Here is a 17649-nt window from a genome sequence, read left to right on the forward strand (position 1 = left end):
GAGCGCGTAATGGGGCACACGGGATGTGCTCCGTTCGCGGCGAAGGCCCGGCGCGCCGTTTGCGGTGAAAAGGGAAGGCCCCCGTGTGCCGTGAACGGACTGTGCTCCGCTCAAGGTGAAAATGGAAGGCCCCCATGTGCCACGAACGGCATGTCTGGGCCTTCATCTTCGCTGGGAACAGAGTGCGTCCCGCAGCATGCAGGTGAGAGAGAATGTGTGTGTGAGAGAGGGGAGGGTGACAGAGAGCATGGTTGGTAAGAGGGGGGGGTGGGGAGGGTGAGAGAGAGCATGGGAGGTAAGAGAGGGTGGATGGGGGGGGGATGCTTGAGTGTGGGTTTCAGAGAGAGGGAGCCTATATGAGGGGAGGGGGATGCCGGTGAGAGAGAATGTGTGTGTGAGAGAGGAGAGGGGTGTGGAGAGGGTGAGAGACAGCTTGGTTGGTAAGAGGGGGAGTGGGAGTGATGCTTGTGGGTTGCAGAGAGGGAGCCTATATGAGGGGAGGGCTGTGGGGGAGGGAGGCTGACAGAGAGCAGGATGGAGAGAGAGAGAGCATGGGAGGTAAGAGAGGGGGGCTGGGGGGATGCTTGAGTGTGGGAGCCTATATGAGGAAATTGTGAAGGAGTGTGTATATGTGTGAGAGATTGGGAGCTCATGTATATGAAAAAAGGATTGTGTGTATGTGAGGGTGCTAGCCTGTATGAGGGGATGTGTGTGTGCGAGAGAGTGAGGGAGCCTGTATGAGGGTGTGTATGTGTATTAGAGAGAGGGAGCATGTGTGTGAGAGAGGGAGGGACAGAGGGAGCCTGTGTGAGGGGCAGTACTGAGAACAGGGTCAAAGTCTGGGACTGGCAATAGAGTGGAAGGGATTGAGCCTAGAGGTGAAGGGGAGAGATATTGGCAGGTGGAGGAGTTGGGGCCTGAGAGGGCAAACTGGCCAGGGGAGTAGGGAGAGCGAGTGGAAGGGACACTCTTACAGTGAATTTCTAGGGAAATTCTGCTCAAGATATTTAAAATCATGCAACTTTTAAGTAACAACTTTTTTCTGTAATAATTTAAAATGTAATTACTTAAAGACTGTCATAAATTGTGTTATTTTGACCAATATAAAGTTTGCAGAATTTTCAGTTTTGTGCGCAGAATTTTAAATTTCTTTGCGCAGAATTCCCCCAGGAGTAGTACTGTGCACGTGTGTGTATGTATGATGGTCTTCAAGGGACAGGTGAGATCAGCCAGCAAAGCAAGGCAAACATAGCTGCAGAGTAAAACTGTACTGTCTGCCTCATCAAGGGTCTGCACGAAGTCTCCCAGCAATGTAAAACAGAGCAGGAAAGTGCTAGCACGCCATATGCTGTTGCTGGGTGGGGGGGAGAGCTTGGCCGGGAGGGCTACGTTTAGCAGATGGCGATTACTTCTGCCAAAACGAGGAAACGGTTACACACGGGCTCCTCTCCCAAAGACGGGAGGGCATACACAGTCTGCTTATCTATGCTTTTGGTGTCTCACTGTCATATCTGTGTAGAAGGTGTAGTGTAATATCGATTAGAGACGCAGGAGACAGTGCATATGTTTTATTTGCTCAGGCACTAAAAGTATGATGTACACACAATCAGCAATCCCAACAATCTACAGCCTTCCCCGCCCCCCCCCCGCAGAAAACAAAATAGTAAAAGTTGGAAACAATGGGGACAGCGAGGGGAGCACCTGTCGCTTTCCTTGGGGACTGGCCCTGCTGCTTTTCAGTCGGCTAAGGGGACTGCAGCTGCCAACTGTCGAAGGCATCAGGTTACACTCACAAAGCCCGTCTGGCTCATTCTTCTGGTTCATGGGGACGAGTAGGAGAGGCAAACGCCAGAAGGGAGGGCAGAGGAATCCCCCACCGGGCTGCTCTTGTTCCGAGGGGTCGGAGGCCGGCGGCAGAGACACTCGGAAAGGCTGGAACGGGAGCGATTTCTAGGGAATGTTACAGAGGGAGGGTCGGGCGAAACGGTACAGGGGGCAACTCTTCAGACTGCTTGTATCTCCATGCGCTGATAATTATTTTTATTACATTTTCAAATGATAACATAAGAATATCTTGCTACAGAAAAAAAGAACATAATGTTAAAGAACATTCAGCGGAAAGAAGAAAAAAAAAAAAAAAAGCAAGGAAAAGTGACCAAAACATATTTCCTAACGTTCACAAAAGAGAAGGAGATGTGAAGACTCTGAACTTAAACAAAACAAGGGGGGAAAAGGGGAAAAGGAAATCTAATAAAAGCGGGGACAGCAGCACAATATTACTAGGCAAGGAGACATTATCCATTAGATTCCCCGAGGAAACTCTTTGGAGTCTAAGAAGTAATGCAATTGAGAATTCTCAAAAGAAAATATACTTAGCATTATTCAACTGCAGAATGCATTTACAAAGAAATTGAATTAGAAAGGAGGCCCCAAGAGCCAAGGCCTCTGAACCCACAGCAAGGATGTTTTTCCTCTGGGCCTGCGTGGCCCTTGAGAGAGATCAGGGGCCAGCCAAACCTTTTGGCCATAAAATAAAGCAGCTCTATTCTTAAAAAAGAACTTCATAATAGAATCTCTATCCTGAGAGGAGACAAAAGTAATAAGACACTTTCCTCTAGATGTCTCTTCCACATCTATGGACCTCTCCAAGTAGCTTGGTATTGGTCTTGAGCAATAGGTGATCGGTAAGAAAAACCTTACAAAGAGGAGGGAATGCCACTGAAGGTAACTTTAGAATCGTAAAAAGGTATTCCCTAAAAATCCCTGTAGGGGTGTTCAGGGATAACTTTGGAAAATTCAAAGCCCTTATATTTAAACATCTAGAGGAATTTTCCAAATTCACAGTCCTGAAAGCCACAAATTTAGGGCTAAGTTCATTAAGGCTTTTCTCCCATTTCGTATCTACGGGAAAAACCCTTAGTGAATCAGGTACTCGGATGGAAGCATCTCAGTCTGCATGGTAGTACAAGGTCCATTCCCTTCTCCAAACTCCTAACTCTGTCCAACTGTAGTAAAAAAACAAACTTCATTGTAATGGAATTTCTTATGTATTTCAACAGTCAAAATAGTCATAGAGGGAAATTGCTTTTTCAAAAGACACCATTGTGCCCCATAGAGTTTCCATAATGATGACAGCAGGCTTCTCAGGCGGAGATCTATTCACCCCAACACTGCTCTGGGCCACAGCACGAACTGCCATTCTTACCTTCTACCTCCTGCAAAACACCCTCCCCGCACGAGCTATCAGTGCTGCGAGTACCCGGGCTATATGAAAGAAGCGCCCCTTCAGATGTTGCACCTCTCGGCATGCCTCTCTGCGTCACTATAGGCACTGGTGCTTCCCCTCCAAAGGGAAACGGAGGAGCAGGGATCGATGCAGAGCCCGGGGCTCAGTCTTATTTTCATATCCGGCTGGAGGGTGGCTCGTCCCGATCCAGCCACAGACTACACACCAAGCAAACTGACAGCTGCTTGCGCCAGGAAAACCCTTGATGCTTGGCTGCCAAAAAGGGACTCTCCAGGGAGAGGGTGAAGGAGCAGCCTGGACCTCTCCCTTTCTCTTGGCCATTTCACAGGCCGAAGAAAGAAAAATATAACAAAGAAGTAATAAACGGTAGCAGAGGGCTTCTGGTCCTTCCTTCTCTCAATCTGCCAACTTGGATCCTCTCTGTGGGCACTTTTTTTAATGCCCACGCTGTTTCTCTATGACAGCACGTGCACAGTGCATGTGTTAAAAGCGTCCGCATACTTTGCGCCTGCTATCTGGGTGGGCGAAGGGGCAGGGGGAGGATGTGTAAAATAGCAGGGGTGCATTTGAGAAACAGAATGTACAAACGCTGTTTTCCTGTCCCCGACCTAAGCACATGTAGCTTGACCCTCAAAATATGGTGCATTCTTTTAAAGATGAGTAGTTGTACATGAAAATCTGGGTGGGGGAGACTTGGGCAATTTTATGGTTGCCTTGTTTGAACATGTTAAAATGTTCTACAGTTGTATGCAGATGATCAGCAGAGTGAAGTAGATGATGGTACTCCAGAGTGTAGGAAGGTAGCTGGGATGAGCACGGTAGTGGCCTGAGGCACGGGGTACACCGGCAGTTCCGTCAGCAAGATAGTGGAAGCGATGATAATACCCACAAAGCTGAACTGGCAGTGTCCTGAATAAGGATGACAGGAATCTCCAGGCAGGAAGGCCCTCTGAGGAGCGGATAGCCAGTACATAACAAGGCCCCCGAGGAGCGGGTACCTAAGGCATTCTATGATCAGGCAGCAGTTCAGGTAGCGAAGCGTAGTATCTCCGAAAGGAGTGGAATGCGCAGGAAGGAAGTCCTTGCTAACTCGTAGGAAGCATAGGCTGGATGGGTTAAATACTTCTGGCGGGTGACGTCATGTGGAGGGGACACCCCCGAGGTTCCCGCCATGACATGGATAAGAGAGGGCCTGGCGAGAGTTCGCGTGCCCTAAGTTAACCCTGATTCAAGATGGTGGACAGAATTGCCCACACTATCCCGGGGACGCCGAGGAAGGCAGTGTTTGCAGGCTGAGGCCGCCATGGCCTTGAGAATCACTGTGGCAGGGAAAAGAGAGGTGAGCAGCAAAGGTCGCAGCCATCTGCGACCAACGGGCGCAACAGTACCCCTCTTCTTAAGGCCCCTCCCAGGGGGTTTTGGCTTCCTTGAATGAAATTGTTGAAATTGTTGAATGAGATCCTTTCAAGGATGTTATTAGCAGGTTCCCAGGGTTTTCTTCCGGCCCATATCCTTCCCAGGATAATAGGTATCCCCAATGCTTTCCACATTTGCGTACATCTAAGATCTCATCCACTTGGTACGTAATGTCAGCAGAAAGTGGCTGTGGATCCGGAGTCTTTTTGAAAACTCGGAGAGGATGAGTGGCTTCAAGAGGGATACTTGGAAGGCATTGTGTATTTTCATGGAAGTGGGTAATTGCAGGCTGTAAGTTACAGTTCCCAGGCGGTGGAGAATAGAGAAAGGGCCAATGTAGCGTGGAGCGAATCGAACAGATGGTAGCTTGAAATGGATGAATTTGGTACTGAGCCATACCTTGTCTCCTAGTTGGAACTCAGGGGCTGCTCTGTGATGAGCATCATAATATTTCTTGGCCCGTTTCCTGCCTTCTGCAAAAGGCCTTTGGTTTGTTCCCAAAGATGATGGAGTTCTTCAAGTGATGCCTGGGCTGCTGGCGATGGAACTGACAAGGGTATTGGTAGCGGAGGTAATGGCTGACGGCCATACACTATCTGGAATGGTGTACATCCAGTTATGGCAGATGGGTGTAAATTGAGGGTGAACTCAGCCCAGGGAAGCAACTCTCCCCAGTCGCTCTATCTGGAGTTTACGTAGGAGCAAATGAACTGTTTAAGTGTACAGTTCATTCTTTCGGTTTGACCATTTGATTGAGGATGGTATGCTGACGTCAGGTCTAAAGAGACATCAAACTTCTTGCAAAGAGCTCTCCAGAACTTTGCTGTGAATTGTATGCCTCTATCTGAAAGGATGTGCTTCGGCATGCCCTGCAGGCAAAAGATATGCCGTATAAACAGCTTTGCCAATTCTGGAGCAGATGGGAGTCTGGGTAATGCCACGAAGTGCGCCATTTTCGAGAAGCGGTCTACAGTGACCCATATGGTGGTGTTTCCGCTGGACACTGGCAGGTCAATGACGAAGTCAGTCGTGATGTGTGTCCACGGTTCCTCTGGAACTGGTAAAGGCTGGAGAAGGCCCCAAGGGCAACCAGCCAGAGGCTTCTGCCTTGCACAGGTGATGCAAGATTCTATGTATGCTTGTACGTCCTTCTTCATCGAAGGCCACCAGTTGTATCTCTCTAGGGTGGATAGCATAAGGGTTTGCCCAGGGTGACCGGCTAGTCGAGCATCATGAGCCCACTTATGAAGTTTCTTTCTTAAGGTCCAAGGAACTACCGTCTTTGCAGCTGGAACAGAATGGGTAGCAGCAAGAATCATTTTATCAGGGTTGATTATATGGCAAGGTGCATCCAGAACATCCTCAGCAGTAAAGGATCTTGAGAGAACATCTGCACACATATTTTTGTCAGCAGGGCGGTACTTGAGTAGAAAGTCAAACTGATTAAAAAACAAAGACCATCAGGCTTGTCTATGATTAAGTTGTTGCGCATGATGCAGATATTCCAAATTTTTGTGGTCTGTGTATTCAGTTATCTGATGTTGTGCCCCCTCTAGCCATGGGCGCCACTATTCGAATGCTAGATTGATAGCCAACAGCTCTTTATCTCCTATGCCATAATTTCTCTCGGCAGGAGAAAAACACCTGGAAAAAAAGAGCAAGGGTGTAGAGTATGGGTGTCACTGTTCTGGCTAAGAACGGCCCCTACACCGACATCGGAGGCATCAACCTCAACTATAAATGGACGTCGAGGGTCCAGGTGGCGAAGGCAAGGTTTTTTTGAGGAAAGCCTCTTTGAGGGTTTGAAAAGCCGCAACAGCTTCTGGAGACCACTGTGAAGGGTTGGCTCCCTTCTTCGTCATGGCAGTAAGTGGTGCAGTCAAGGTAGAGTAGTGTTGGATGAATGTGCGATAATAATTAGTGAAGCCAAGGAAGCGGCAGAGTGCTTTGAGACCAGTGGGTTAAGGCCAGTCCTGTATACTTTTGGTCTTTTGTGGATCCATCTGGAAACCTCTACTGGACACCACATAGCCCAAAAAGGGAACAGACTCCTGATGGAAAGCACACTTTTCGAGCTTAGCATACAGACAGTTATCACGTAGTCTTTGCAGGACTCTGGCAACGTCTGCCTGGTGACTTTGTAAATCCTGGGAAAAAATTAGTATGTCATCTAAATACACAACCACACATTGCTAAAGCATATCTCGCAGAATCTTATTCATCATATTTTGGAATACGGCCGGGGCGTTAAACAGGCCAAAAGGCAAGATCATGTACTCGAAATAGCCATTGTGAGTATTAAAGGCCGTCTTCCATTCGTCTCCTTGATGAATGAGGACCAGGTTGTATGCCCCTTTTAGGTCTGGCTCCCTGGAGTCTGTTGAATAACTCTGAAATCAGAGGTAAAGGGTAACGGTCTTTTATAGTAATTTCATTAAGTCCTCTGTAGTCTATACAAGGACGAAGAGATCCATCCTTTTTGCCAACAAAAAAGAATCCAGCTCCGGCAGGTGACGGGAAAGGCTGGACAAAACCTTTTTGTAAGTTTTCTTGAATATAGGCTGACATGGCCTCAGTCGCTGAAAGAGAAAGTGGGTAAACCCTTCCTCTAGGGGGCTCTGAGCCAGGTTTTAAATTAATAGCACAATCAAAGGACCTATGCGGTGGCAATACATCTGCTGCTTGTTTCGAAAACACATCTTGAAATGAAGAGTATTGTGATGGCAACCCAGGGAGAGAAGTAGAGGTTGACATGCAGGGCATAGATGTTACTCTCTTCAGGCATCAGTTGTGACAAGCCGCTCCCCATTGTGATAGTTCCAGGGTGCCCCAGTTAAACTTGGACTACCCTGGTCTTGCAACCAGGGTAGTCCAAGTACTACTGGATGAATAGCTTTGTCAAGGACCAGAAATGAGATGGTCTTGGTATGAAGAGAACCTGTGTGCAGGTATATTGTTTGCATGGTGTAAGAGACTTCTCCTGGGAGAGGCTCGCCGTGTATAGAAGAAAGGAGCAGCGGAGTTGGTGTTGGAACGATAGGGATCAAAAGATGTTCAACCAGCCTTTTTAGAATAAAATTGCCACCTGCACCGGAGTCAACAAGTACAAGGGTCTAAAATTCAAGAGTCCCGGAAATAATTGAGACTGGGAGAGTCAGTGGAGGAGATGGTGTAGTAAGATCTAGGAAGAGTCCTCCCGCGGATCCTAGGACTGCATGTTTCCCGGACAGATTGAACCGCATGGCCAGGTTGTCCGCAGTACATACAGAGACCTAAACGCTTATGGTAGCGTCTTTCTTTGGCAGTCAGGTGGCTGTGACCTAGTTGCATGGGTTCATCTTCTTCAGTGATAGGAGAAGGCAGAGTCTATGGAGCAGGTGTAGGTCATGAGTGTATACTCCCTGATGAATGTTTCTTAGGACTCTTTACCTCGGATGAACACTCATGCAGGCAATGATCAATTCTGCCAACAAGGTCAATTAGTGAGTCCAAGGTATCAGGCAAATCACGTGCGGCCAATTCATCCTTGATATGGGAGTGAAGACCCTCTAGGAAAATTGCACGAAAGCACCCCAGGTCCCAATGAAGCTCTGAAGACAGGGTCTTAAATTCAGTAACATAGTCCTGAAGTGGCTTAGGCCCTTGCTGGAGGTGTTAAAGGGCAGACCCAGTGACAGTCTTGCGAGCTGGATCATCAAATACTGACTTGAAGAGAGCAAGAAAACCTGGCAAATCACTGAGGATTGGGTCATTGCGTTAACATAGAGGTGACGCCCAGGCCAGGGATCTCCCGTCTAAAAGAGACAGGATATATGTGGTCTTGGCTAATTCAATAGGGAAGTAAGATGGTTGCAGAAAGAAGTGCATACAGCAGTGGTTTAGAAAGCCCCTACACAACAGGGAATCCCCTGAGAAGCAAGTGGGGGTTGGTAGAGGTACAGCAGTTCGAACGAAAACCACTTGCGATGAGGCATCTTTATCAGATGTGGTAGAAGTATTCAGTTGAGAACTCAACTGATTAAAAGCAGTGGTCAATGTCTCTAAGGTCCTCTGTTGTTCAGCAATGCGTTGGGCCAGGCCAGGAATGACCTGCAGGGCTGAGACCTGAGCTGGGTCCATGGAGTTAGCAATGTTATGATCTGGTGTGGTTGTGGACCCTGGATCATAGTGAGAGCTAACTCCACCCACAGGGAGGAGCCCTGTGGGGACTCACTATGATGGGCGTGGCTTCAGCAGAGACGGACATAGATAGGAGAGACTTTATTGTACTGGAATCGTGGGTGATACCTACAGCATGGAGGGAAGACACAGTCCAGAGTAGTAAGGTTGCTCAATGTTGATATCCCTGGTAGGGGCCCACAGAACAGGGTACGTCAAGGAACACCTCTCAAGATGGTAACCCTTAGGGTGGATCCGGTAGTGGCCCACAGCATGGGGTATGCCGAGGATCAGCGAGTAGTAGTTCAGAGAGGTGCAGAAGATCAGCAGAGCGAAGTAGATGATGATACTTACTCCGGAGTGATGGTACTTACACAGTAGTGGCCCGAGGCATGGGGTACACCGGCGGTTCTGTCAGCAAGATGGTGGAAGTAATGATAGTACTGACAAAGCTGAGCTGGCGGTGTCTTGAATAAGGATGACAGGAATCTCCAGGCAGGAAGGCCCTCCGAGGAGTGGATAGCCAGAACGTAACAAGGCCCTCGAGGAGCGGGTACCTAAGGCGTTCTATGATCAGGCAGCAGTTCAGGTAGCAAAGCGTAGCATCTCCGAAAGGAATGGAATAACCAGGAAGGAAGTCCTTGCTAACTCGTAGGAAGCATAAGCTGGATGGTTAAATACTTCTGGCGGGTGACGTCATGCAGAGGGGACGCCCCCGAGGTTCTCACCATGACGTGGATAAGAGAGGGCCTGGCGCATGCGCGCATGCCCTAAGTAATCCCCAATTCAAGATGGAAGATGGAATCACCCACGCTGTCCCAGGGATGCTGAGGAAGGCGACATTTGCTGGCTGAGGCCGCCATGGCCTTGAGAATCGCTGTAGCAGGGAAAAAAGAGGTGAGCAGCAAAGGTTGCAGCAGTTTGCGACCGACGGGTGCAACAGCATGTGGTTCTGCAGCTCATCCTGACTTTGCAGTTCTGCTCTTCTTCGGCACATAGTAGGTTGGGAACTGCTGCATGGCCCTATGGCTCCTGCTCTTCTTGTCCATGCGGCCCTAGGGCTCCTCCTTTTCTTCATGGCACAGCAGGTCGGGAAGAAGAGGAGGAGCCAAGGTGACACACGGTCCTCCACTGCTGCCTCATCTTCGCTGCATGGTGGGTTGGGAACTGCCATGGGGCCCTGCAAGTTCCTTCTTTTTGCCGCTGTGGCCTGCGGCTCCTTTTCTTTGTGGGGCGGCTGCGCCAGCAGCTGACTTAACTTGGTCACGGCCCTGAGGCCACCGCCACATCCAGACCACCTCCCTGTGCAAGTGCACGGCTTGCACAGTGGATTGTGCTGGCCCTGGTCACCTATGTGCCTAACTGCTAACTGGGTATGTGTGATCCTAACTTCCTGGAAGCCCATGAGCCTCTGACATTGTTCAGTACCAACTTTTGTAAACCATTCTCATTCATGTAAATAGTTTTGCTGGCTAGTTCATCCAGATAATAAAGTTCACTGTTTTTGGAAGACTGAGACAAGGTGTTTGCTCCAATTATTTGGCCAAGCTGAATGAGTAGATGGGATCAGAGTCCATGGAGGGGACTGATGAGAGTTGTTCCCCGTACTGGCAGTCAAGGGAAAATACAGTACTGCTTTGGATCATGCTGTCACCATCAAGATCCACTTCACCTTAAGCATGACCTAATTTTGGGACCCAGGAATAAATTGAGAAGGGATTACACCCAGGGGAAGTTCCATTCCATCATTTTATGACCCCATCAAGGGGTTACACATGCCAAAAGGCCATTTTACCTGGGCAAATAACTTTGAAACCTCCCCTCTGTAGGACTGCGAGTGAATGTCTGTGTAACTTGTTAAGGATATGGTCACCAGAAGTGGGAATCATCTCATTAAGTGTCCCGCATGTCAGGGTAGCAGCCACCATTTTGTGAAAAAGAACATCTTAGCAGCTTTAAGGATACTGAAGCAGTTTAGAGAAATCAGCTGCAGGTGGGAGCTGTGCCTGAACACAAAACCAGACAGACTCAGGCGTGGTGCAACAACACTAATAGAGCCCGTACGCAAACTGTGGCTTAAAAATGTCCCCTGGCTTGCAGTTTCCACAGACTGGGACTGCCTGGGTAGTGAGGCCAGAACTGGTTACAACCAACTACAAACACAAGGACAAGAAATGTTTGGCAACAAACAAATTGCTTAAGTCCTTCTCAGAACTGTAAAGGACAAACTCCGGCTGGCTGCTGCTTTTCGTACAGTCAGTCTTACTGAGAATCACTTGGGAGGCAATATTCAGCTGCTGGCTGACTTGCGAAGTTAACTGGGTAATCTTATCTAGCTAACTTTATTGGATATTCAGTGCAAGGCTGCGCCACTGAATAAACCTGGCTAACTTAAGGATAGCTGGATAACTGTATCCAGCCAGCGTAATTAGGACTGTTCTTTGGCATGACCAAAGTTAGCCGGCTAAGTTCACTCTAGCCCGGAATGCCCCGGGAATGACCCTACGTTACCTGGCTAAATTTAGCTGGTTATGTGGCGGAAATATTCCAAAGTCATCACTTAGCTGGATAACTCACAAGTTACCTGGCCAAATGCCATTGAATATGGGCTCTTTTATGTATTTTACCAGGCAACACCTGTAAAATTGTCATGCCAATAAAGTTATTTGAATCTGAAGCACCCTCCTTCTCTAAAGTCTCTCCACAGATTTCTCACTTTCTTTCTAGATTTTTTTTTTTGGGGGGGGAGGGGGTGGATGGGGTGGGGGAGGCAGGGTCAGGGTCTGGTAGCCAGTTTAGCAGGCTATACTGATTAGTTTGCTTTTTGGTTTAAACCCTCCACCTTGCCCAGGCATTACAGTAATGGTTCTTGGCCAGGGGCTACAGACTGCAGTTCCTTCAGGAACCTAACGGGCAAATTTTCAAAGGGCTGTGCACATAAAAATCGGGACTTACACGTGTGGCCAGGCCCTGGGCGTGCCGCGCACATTTTCAAAAGGGCCCGGCCACGCACGCAAGTCCTGATATAAGCACAAGTGCCGGGCTCTGAAAAAGGAGTGGGCGAGGGGGGGGGTCGTGGTCTGGGGGGGCAGGGCGGGACGGAGGTCGGCCGGGCAGCGGGCTGTCTGGGGAATCACACGCCGGCAACTAGCTGGCACGCGTAACTTCTCTGATGGAGCAGTAAGTAAAAAAACAAAAATAAAATGGGGATAGTTAGGGTTAGGTTAGGGGTCGGGGAGGAGAGGGGAAGAGGTAGGAAGAATAGGGTTAGGGATAGGAAAGTTCCCTCCCAGTCCGCTCCTTAATTGGAGAGGGTTGGGAGGGAACTGGGGGAGGCCCGATTGCGTCGCCGCACATATTTTACTAAAATTCAGCCTCCCCTGCGCACGGCCATCCGATTTTATAACATGCACGTGCCGGGAATCGCGCGCAGTACTTTGAAAATCTACCCCATGCAGGTGTCACTGTTCAGCGATGGCTGAGACTCCCATCCCTCGTTGCATCCCCAACCACTGCTGGCCTGGGGAGGAGAAGCCAGATCCAAGAATCAAATCCAGATGTATTACAGAGCACTGATGCCAAGTCACAGGGCCAGACTCCTCTATTGATTTTCTTAAGAAATAGACTAAAACAGTGTGATAGCGAACTGCAAAAAATATAATGAAAAGAATCTTAAAAATCACTAGACGGGCCAAGGCAAACTTTCCCAGCCCCCGCACTCCTTGCTAACTTTGAACAGCTATTTTGGCAGTGCCAGCATCACCGTACACCATACACAGCTCATGCATATTGGGCCTTATTTCATATAGACATTTTTTCCCCTTAGGCGCAGAAAGAGGTAAAGTTCATTTGAATTAGGTGCATTGTCTGATTATAAACCTGCCTGTGAGAAAGCAATAACTTTCAAAGGGAAAAGGACGTGCTGCATGTTCTGGAACCTCCATCTATCATCTGCTAGATTTCTTCAAATGCAACAGGGTCTCATCAGGGAGACTATTACTATGCTGTGTAAGATGCTGTCTGACAGGATCATGTAAAGACCAGATGCCAGCGGCAAACAGAGAAGCTAGGCCGGTGCCAGTGGACTGCATGGAGATAAATATTTCAAGAACTACTCTGTTAATTGACTAGTCCAGTGGTTCTCAACCTGTTTTCCCATCAGGACACACCTGAGAGATGAGGCTCACATGCGTGACTCACAGAACACATGACCATCATGGGAGTAAATATATGCATATGCTCGGCATCCACAGGAGTCCCCCGCTTCCTAACAATGGGTGCAGTGTAGAACTAAGACATTTCCCTGTTCAACTCACCGTTCAAAAAAGATATTCTGATTCTGGCGCCATCTTAATAACAGCTAGGGGTGTGCATTCGTATTGAACATAAATGTAAAACCCTACTTATTTTTTTTTTTTAACTTAAAAAAGTGATAAGACATAAACGATCGGATTTCCAACTTATTCAACATAGCTATGTTGAATAAGTTGGAAATCGCGATTGTTGATCCAAAATAAAAATTTAAACCCCTCACCTTCCTTAATCCCCCCCCAAAGACTTACCACAACTCCCTGGTGATCCAGCGAGGAGTGAGGACGCCATTTCTGAAAGCCTTTCCGAGGAGCACGTGACGTCGGCGCCACGTCCGAGTGACGCGGCGTCACGTGATTCCCCGCGGGTTCGCGCCGGAACGCTCGTTCGGCCCAAAAGGAACTTTTGGCCAGCTTGGGGGCGTCAGGAGGCTCCCCCAAGCTGGCCAAAAGTTCCTTTTGGGCCGAACGAGGGTGCCAGTGGGAACTCGCGGGGAATCACGTGACGCCGCGTCACGCCGACGTCATATGATTCCCCGTGGGGTCGCTTCCGGGATCCTCGTTCGGCCCAAAAGGAACTTTTGGCCAGCTTGGGGGGGCCTCCTGACACCCCCAAGCTGGCCAAAAGTTCCCTTTGGGCCGAACGAGGATCCCGGAAGCGACCCCGCGGGGAATCACGTGACGTCGGCGCCACGTCGCAGTGACGCGGCGTCACGTGATTCCCCACGAGTTCCCTCTGGCACCCTCATTCGGCCCAAAAGGAACTTTTGGCCAGCTTGGGGGTGTCAGGAGGCCCCCCCAAGCTGGCCAAAAGTTGCTTTTGGGCCAAACGAGCGTTCCGGCGCGAACCCGCGGGGAATCACGTGACGCCGCGTCACTCCGACGTCACGTGCTCCTTGCAAAGTTGGTCAGAAATGACGTCCTGACCCCGCTGGACCACCAGGGAGTTGTGGTAAGTCTTGGGGGGGGGGGCGATTAAGGAGGGTGAGGGGTTTAAATTTTTATTTGCACATATGGGCATATACTCAACTCATTGAATTCTGTTTATGTCCATATTGACCGCAAATGGGACCCCCTTTGGACATATGGACATATGAACTTAAACTTTTGCTCTGCACATCCCTAATAACAGCATCATAAACTCCCTGTACTACCAAGTGCATTGTAAAGTAATATAAACAAACCCCACTCTGTACATGTCTATCAATCCTGCCATACCTCAGCAGCACTAACTCCAAGAAATTAAACAGCAATAGCCCTACCCATGAAAAGGCAGTTAAAATCAGCGTTAAGTCTGTGCAATAGCTCTTCGCAGACAGGCAAACCCGCCCCTAACTCTTCCTATTTTCCAAATTTGCATCGCACCATACGATATGGTGCTATCGCATGCGTTAAAGACATTTTCGCATGCGGTAAGGGCCTATCGCATGTGTTAACGGGGCCCTTAACGCATGCGAAAATGCCTTAGCGCATTTTGATAAATGACCCTAAAAGTTTGGCTATTATGCATTAGATATCCTTAAAAGACTAAAACCTCTATTAGAATTTGCAGATTTCCATACCATTCTGCAGACATTTTTTCTAAAATAGATTACTGTAACTCTTTACTATTAGGCTTACCTAGCAGTTCATTTAGACCTTTACAATTATTACAAAATGCTGCAGCACACAACTTCATGGGCAGTAATCGGTTTGACCAAATCACCCCCATATTGAATACTCTTCACTGGATGCCTGTTCAATATCGAGTACAATATAAGGAACTTTCTTTTATACGTAAAATTATTAATAACGAAGGCACAAACTGGATTGGTACAGCATTACACCTCTACGTTCCCCAAAGAACGCATAGGTCATCTAATAGAGGTTTGCTCAATGTCCCTACTGTACGCTCTCCTCACTTGGGTGAGGTTCGGGAGAGAGTCGTCTCCATTGCTATGTAACGAAATGCTGGAAAAATTGAGACTGTCATGACTATACAATCTTCAAACGAGAATTAAAGACATGGTTGTTTCAATGTGCCTTTAATGTTAAATGAGCGTTCCATTATGCGGCTTCGTTCTTACAATGCACACATGATTACTTGCTTTTATCTGAAAGTCATATATGAGTGAGAATAGTGCATTTTTGAGAATCATTATGTTTGTGATATACATATTTTATCAACTTTATTCTATATTGTTTGGTTTTATCGTAATTTTCATCCTTATGTAAGTTTTATATTTTATTATGCCTTTGTTCATTATGAAATCCTTGTCTTTGTTATTTAACATATTATGAATGTTATCTTTTGGAAACTGTCTTGATCTACCTGGAAGGATGGTATCTAAATACCTGTAAATAAATAAATAAATAAATAAATAGATAGATAAAATAAAAATAGTCAGTAGGCAGTATTTCATCAAAGCTAACTCAGTTATTGAAGGGCTAATGTACTTTGGAAAATTAATTCACTTTCCAGTTTGAGAAGATATTTGGGGGTGAGGCTGTGGGGAAACTCTTGGGAGAACTCAGTGCATTTTTATCCTTGCAACTAATGCCATGTGATCTGTGCTATCAGAATCAATCATATACTCTTTCCTTTAGTATACAGCAATCTCTGTACTTTTATCTGGTAGACTGAAATTATGGCCATTGAGACCTATTTTCCGTGGTCTTCCATTAAAATCTTGCATACGCGCTCCTATGTATATCCAGTGAGGGATCTCTGTAAGAAAAAGCACCAACAGGATGTGAATTAATGCAGAACACCCCTTCCAGTTATCTTAGTAGTCAATTTTGCCTTTTCTTGCTCCTTCTGATGTTCTTTGTTTTTAGAGCATTCCTCTTGCTTACCCTCACTGGGGAAAACAGTATCTCCGGCATCTTTACTCTGCTCTGTCCCAGATTAGTTTTCACTTTTCTTTTTTAACTTCAGTTACAACCAACTATTGATTTGTACCTCTTTTTAATTTTTTGTTTTTTAGATTTTTATAGTGGATTTTTGAACAATAAAAAGAACTTTCACCTTCTCATTGTTTCATTTGAAAAGTGAAGCTGAAATGTAACCTTTTTCTGGATTTGCAACTTTTTTAGGAAACACTCTGACTTTCGTTGATAGATTCATTAACTTGAGGGTCTATGTGTATTAAACTTTAGTAACTGGCAGGGTAACGAATGCTATCTGCAAGTTCTAATGCAGGCGGTACATCAGGCTTTTTAACTCCAGCAGTAAAGCTAGCGCACTTGCAAATAACCCGTTACCGACCTTAGTGCATGGCCATCAGTGAGCACGCTTGCTAACATACGTTAAATGTAGCCAGTAAATGTGCCATAATGGAAATTTCTGTTTGTTTACTGATTGTTCTTTATTTTACAAAGTCTGAACTAAACTGCATGGATTATAATATTTAACTGCACAGTACAGCACTAATAGAGAATCTAAAAAATATATGTCCAAAACAGTTTTTCATTTACTAAATCAAAATCTTGTTCTCACACACATTGAAAAGCATTTTCAGACCAAAATTATTTCCAGAGTCCTTTGGAAAGCACAAAGTCCACAAATCACGCTGGAAAAAAAGAAAAAAAAATTCTATTATAGAAGGTTTGGGGGTCATGCATTAATGCACATTAATGGCATCATTGTTAAATAACCCGCATTGCAAATAATGGGAGCTGCAATAAATAACATGCATTACTGCACATCACAACCTCTTGGTTTCTTAACCAAGAAACTGAGGGCTCATTCACTAAGCTGCGCTAGACCTTTTACCACATGATAAATGGTAACGCGGGAATAATGCAAGGTATTTGAAATACCTAGCTTTATTTCAGCCCGGCACCATGCATATCATAATGAGCTGAATAGCATGCAAACGTATAGTAATCAGCTCATTAACACCCTAAGCAATGCAAATCAAATAATGTGGCTTGCTTTTAAACATTGCAAGTTAGCTACAACTCATGAGTTGTAACTAATTTCCCCCAGGAGCATCAGTTTGCTAACACACTTCCTGATGCTCCCAGGGCCATTGCTTGAAAAGGCCAATGGCCCCGAGTAAGGCTCCCTCCCCTGAAAGTAGTTAAAAAATCTGGGATGGTCTCCATAGACTCTTCTGTCCCTACCCCATGCCCCCATCATTCCTCCCTGGAGCTGGCCCATTGAAAAATATTTAAAAAATAAGGGGTGAATTTTAAAAAAGAGTTCCTCACATTAAAAGGCCTAAGAAGGCGAGTATATCGATTGAGTGCAAGCAACTCTTATTTTAAAACTGGGAAAATATGTGCACGCAACAGAACACACAAAGAAAGGGGCGGATTTGGGGTGAGTCAGGGGTATTCCGGTACAAGGCCAACATTTGTTCACATACATTTTAAAACCGGCAAACGCAGTGCACGTCAAGCTGTTACCTGCGCATATTTACTTCTGCTCTTTATCAGGTATAAGTTAGAATTAAACTCAATACAGCCAAAAACTGACTGGATGAGGGGTCTAGGTAAACTGGGGGGAGTGCAGGCTGAAGACATATAGACTGG

This window comes from Rhinatrema bivittatum, chromosome 9, assembly GCF_901001135.1.
Source record: "Rhinatrema bivittatum chromosome 9, aRhiBiv1.1, whole genome shotgun sequence".
Classification (NCBI taxonomy): domain Eukaryota; kingdom Metazoa; phylum Chordata; class Amphibia; order Gymnophiona; family Rhinatrematidae; genus Rhinatrema; species Rhinatrema bivittatum.